The sequence below is a fragment of the Hakea prostrata genome, chromosome 3 (genome assembly GCF_041222555.1).
Source record: "Hakea prostrata isolate BN-2017 chromosome 3, UWA_Hpros_2, whole genome shotgun sequence".
NCBI lineage: Eukaryota > Viridiplantae > Streptophyta > Magnoliopsida > Proteales > Proteaceae > Hakea > Hakea prostrata.
In genome coordinates, this window is record NC_142602.1 from 48,825,576 (window position 1) to 48,831,278 (window position 5,703).

The following is a 5,703-nucleotide window of genomic DNA, read 5'->3' on the forward strand; positions in this document are numbered from 1 at the left end:
ATATATATATATTCTTGGTTGGGGTTATTTGTGTTGTTGCAATGTAATTTTAGGGTTCTCTGAGTTACGATTGAGGTCTCGCTCTTCTCTCTTCTCTTCTCTCGTCTCTGTGCTAGTTCTTCTGCAAGATTCAGGCTGTAATCTTGGGGTTTTCTCATGGAGTTTCTCATTGGGTTTTGATCTAAGGTGTTGGATTGGTTGGGTACATAGGTTATTGCTGGAAGTTGTAGAGTTCTGAGATTTATAATGCATTTGAGCTTGTTCTGAGCTCCGGAGACGTAGGCCTTACGGCTGAACTCTGTTATCAAATTTTCTGCAGGTGTTTCATCTTCTCTTCTTCTTCTCCATTTTCAGTTCCTATTGAATTGCGAGGTGATCAACCCAACAGTAGCAGCTTTGGGGATCAGGTAGGCTTTGATCAGATCAAAGTTTAAAGGGGTTCCAGACCATGATGTGGATACCATTTGGACAGCAGTGATTTGGCATATTTGGAAGGCGAGAAATAGGTTCTGTTTTGAAGGCATTAATCCCAACCCAAGATTGACTATCCTAGCAGCAAATCAGACCATTGCCGAAAGCTTTTTCACTTCTCTATGCAGCATCGTTCTGCCATCTGACCCTTCCATTTCTCTTCAATGTGCCCAATCTTCGCTTCCTTGTCATTCTGTTGCTTTTGTGAGGGGGCGTGGTATGTGCACAACAATACATTTTTTATTAAATGATTAGTTGAGATTAAAAGTTTAATATTAAATTTTAAAAATCCTCAATGTTTTCCCATAGAAAATTTGGTTATGCCAAGCATAAGTGGTACTATGGTTTCTCTCTCAGCTACAGCTATGGAAGCGAGGGCTTGCCGTGATGCACTTATTCTTCTGGCCACGGCGTTAAATATCCAACACTTCTTGCCAATTCGGACTGCCTTGCAGTTGTTTCAAGATTAAATGGTGAGGAATCCTCTCATGTCATCGCCTTATCTAATGGCTTTACCTCTATGTTGTGTAGATCCATCAATCACTCTAGCATCACTACTGCTGATTTCCAAGTTGTCGGGTCCTCCAGACTTTTTTTTTTTTTTTTTTTTTTTTTTTGGTGCTTTTTTAAATACTGGAAATGAAATGCCGCCCGATGGGTGAGAACCCAAGACCTCCCCATCGGAGTTTGAGTTTTTAACCGCTCAACTAACCCACCATGGGCGGATCCTCCAGACTGGGGATGTTTCAATTTCAAACAAGGTATCATTGATTTGCTCCGAATTACAAAATACAATTGACATAGTTTCATTAATTAAAAAGTATAATAATAAAATAATCTTATTAATTCGCAATAGTTTATTAGTAGTAGTTAAATAATGAACTAATAAGAAAAGATTCATGAAGAGATCTTTGTAATTTTAGATATGACACTAGTACTTCTCATGATCTTCACAGACAATGAGACTAGAATATACACAGCTCTCACCATGTTTATGATTCTATTCTTTAGTCAATAACAAGGATATAAATAAATTGTCAAAAAAATTATATCTAAATTATGTTCATATATGTCTAATAGAAAAAGATCCTTTACTGTGGACTGCTCTCTGTACATATATACTAAATAAGTGGCTGAGAAAGCAAAGAAACTAGAAGGCCATATTGGACATTTCAAATTTAAAATTAAGTCCTTAATCTCAGCCTTTCATTTGGTATAAAAAAATGCGAAATATGTACAACAAAAGTTCTTTTTTTAACATGCCTAACAAAATCATATTAAAAATAAAAATGATTCTAAATAACTATTGACTCAAGTCAAATGCTCATCAAATACGAGTACAAATTGTGCTTTATTCTAGTGAAATCTAATCCATTTAGGGGTTGTATGTAATGATTCTATTATGTTTCTCTATTTCTAGGTAACAAACCATTTTTATTTTTTCTATGCATTTTCACAATTTCTGGGTGTTGAAATCATATATGATTACATAGGAAAAAGACATTATTGTAACAACAAATAATAAATAATAAATAATAAATAAAACATGGAAGGAACTTTTGAGTTTTAGGGTTTCAAAATAGGAGGTACGTTTTGATGTAAAAAGACAAGAATGTCCGCTTTAGGAGACCATATTTCTCCACCTTTTTAAGAGAAGCATTTCTTTTTTCTTTTTGTGAGATTCACCACAAAATTGTGCAAAAGAGCTGATTGATTTCATAAATGAAGGGGGAAAAACAAGACAAACTGGATTACACATACGGGATTTTGAGCAATTAGTATCCAAAAATGCAAAAAAGAACACAAGGATTGAAAAACAAAAACTTTACCATAACACCCCTTAAGTTCCTAATGGGTCTCTATCCCTTGTACACCTAGTGAACTTATTTTCGAAAACCCTCTAATCACTGCAATTTGTGTTTATAAAATTGTTATAAATAGGAAATTGGAAATTGGAGATTGCAGAATTAAAAGCTTGAGTGCTTTCAATAGGATTAAAGATGGAAAGATCTATTAGTACATAAGATGACTTGTAGTCTTCTTAATCAACAGCCTCTTCTTCTTACCTGAAAACAAGTCCTCGCAGACCTGTCCATAGAACCTAGAAACCATATTAGTAAACACAGGAGACTTCAAATTGTTCCCAGAAAAGGAGAAAAAAAAGAGAGACCGGAGTACACACTATTTGAGCTATCTAACTCAAAAATGCAAAAGAACACAAGAAATGGAAAATAAAAGCCTTACCCTACAACCCTTAAATCCCTAGTAGTTCTCTCCAATTTCTAATGGATCCAGTGATCTTATTTTCGAAAACCCTCTAATCTCTCCAATTTGTGTTCACAAAATTGCTGTAAATTGGAAATTGGAGATTGCACAATTAAAAGATTTGAGTGTTTTCTTCAATAGGATTAAAGATGATGAAAAGAAAATGGAAAGATCTATCAGTACATATTACATAAGGTGACCTGTATAGTCTTCTTAATCAAACACTCTCTCTTCTTACTCACCTGAAAACAAGTCCTTGCAAACCTGTCCATAGAACCTAGAAACCATATTTGTAAACACAGGAGACTTCAAACTCTTCCAGCAATGGAGAAGCTCTTCCACATCCATCAAATCCCTCACCTTGCCTTCCTCCACTATCATCTCCATTAAATAATTCTCAAAGCTCCTGCAAGCATCTTCCACATCATCTTCATCTGTGAATTCCTTCTTCCAAGCTGCACTGACCCGAATGTATGCTGGAGTGTTGGGTGATGGGAAAGGCACTCGACTACGTTCCAGCTCAGCTACACTCCTCAGCTCTTCAAGCTGGTCCATCTCTTCTATTTGAAGTGATGATCGCCGGAAAAGTACTGGTCCTAATGCTCTGAAGATCTTCTTCCTTATATAGCTTTTCTTGGGTGTAGAGTGGTATTGACGAGATCGAAAGACTCTTACCCAAATGGGTCTTTTCAGTCTGATTCTGATGAAGCTTCTGCATGGCCATGGCCATGGATTGGAAAGCTTGGCTTTGAAGGCAATGAAGGCTTTCAGCTTCATTTGTAAATGATGGAGGTAGTGTTTAACTGAAGCAAAATGTTGAAGGATTCGTTAGAGATGGAAGAAAACCAGATAACGACTAGAGAGAGAGAGAAGAAGGAGAAAGTGGAGGTTGGTAATTAGGTACGTAAAATGGTTGGCCGCATTTTGGGTTATCTTTAAAGAATTTAAAAAATAGGTTTGAATAGGTTTTCGACGCTAAGTGTTGGATATCTGATTGACAGATGCTAGTGGGGTTCACGTTTGGTAACAGGGAAAGTGGTGACCACGAATTGGATTCCCATTTTAAACCATTTTAAGACGGCAAGAGATTGCTGTCCTGGAGGGTAGCTCCTGCACCAGCGGCTATACCAATGAGATTTGAGAATGTTTTTTGGCAATGGCAATAGGATTTTATTAAAGTGACGACTAGAGACAATCCTCTGATTGGAGACAAGACTAAAGTCATAGAAGGGAGAAGAATCCCACCAAGCCCCATCAGCTAATTGATCGGCATCACCATTACAAATGCGAGAAATATGAAATAAAGAAGCTGATCTAGACTTGTTCATCAAAGCCATTGAGTCTTCTATTACTCCTCGAGTAATGGTTCTATAACTCTCGGGCAACGTCATGATTTGAAAGAAGTCAACTCTTTTTCTTTTCAAATCGATTCAAACTCCAGTCATAACCAAGTTTATCAATTCATATCCTTAAAAATTACTCTTCCTTTATTCAAATTTTGCCTAATTTCAAGCGAAGGTCTTCTTTCTCTTTCTCAAGTATGTCACTATCTTTGTTGAGGATGTCATTTTCAATAGTCCTTGAGGCCAGGAAGTATCATCTCTATCCTTGTGGGCAGAGTCTCTCCACTAAGTGGCCTTCTCTCTCTCTCTTAATGAGGTCTCTGTATTGTCTTAACCTTTTCCTTATAAGCCTTTGCAATAGTCTTGCCACAAGTCTTTCGTAGCCACTCCACCTTCTTAGTGCACTTGATGTCACATCCACCCAACCGGTACCCTATCTGGCATACCTGAGTGTGTGATCCACAGCCCCGAAGATTAGTATCGAGGAAATCACCTCCCACATTTATAATAATATAATAGAGAACAAGACTAAATCAATATTATACTATGTTAACTGAAAGATCAAGATACATGTATAATCAGAGTGCGGAAAAAGAATGATACCAATATAGTAATCAGATGTAGAGTGAAGCGGAAAAATCACCCTATAGTCATAGCAGAAATGTAGCTCGAACTAAAAAGGAAAGATTACAACTAATTCTCAAAATAAAATGAATAGAAAAGAAGTAATCAAAAAGTAAACTAGTGTCTCTTCAAGTCTATAGAGAACACTTCTAAAAGTATAAGACTCAGTATCTAGATAACGTTGAACTAGCACATGGGTGCGACTAATCTTGGTACAATACACCGCATCCTTTGTGGAATTCTTCACCGTCGTAGTCAGCACCTTGGGTGTAGTATGCATCATTCGGGGCAAACTCATATATTGCTCCATTATAGTCGTCAACACCTGTAGATAGATCTAACAAAGATGTTTGCAAAAATGAGTGAGTTCAAAAGAACTTAACAAGTCTGTTTATTCCATAATAACACAGCAAAGCATGATAGTAAATCATAAAGAATGCACATGATATGAAATAGACAATGCATGTATGATTCTAAATCTATGTATGCTAGCCTCTATTGGCAGACATGCTTTAAGTCATAGCACCATACTCCTCTGGGTAGGTCTCAAATCACTCTTCTTCATCCATCTCGGTATCTTGGGTTCTCCGGTGGTAATTGGGTCCTGCATGCCTCTCGGACATTCCATGGTTGGGGTTTAGGTCACCGCTATCTGACATCACCATAGGTCTGAGTATTGGCGCATGTCAAGGTTAAGCCTAGCCCAATGCAAGCCTTCTACTTAGTTATATCAAGTCAGAGTCAGATACTTCCATTCCTCGCTTCTCTAGATCTTTTCTGGTATCCTTCTCACTAAAGTCAGTGTATCCTATGGTTACAACCAACTCGGACTACGGACTCATCAACTTATTGGTCATCCACAAATAGTAAACGGAAAGCTCTCATGTCCTCTCACGGGTTGGTTACCGGTCTTGAACGCCCATGAGCCCAAGTCTACCACTGCAACCCTACCAACGAATGACCCCTACAATGTGATTTGTGTCCTCTCACGGGGTGGTTA

General features: G+C 37.6%; 1 pseudogene; it reads right to left on the minus strand.

The window, feature by feature from the left end:
• Positions 1-2,723: 2,723 nt before the first annotated feature.
• Positions 2,724-3,603, minus strand: LOC149022389 (transcription repressor OFP17 pseudogene; annotated as a pseudogene).
• Positions 3,604-5,703: the final 2,100 nt, after the last annotated feature.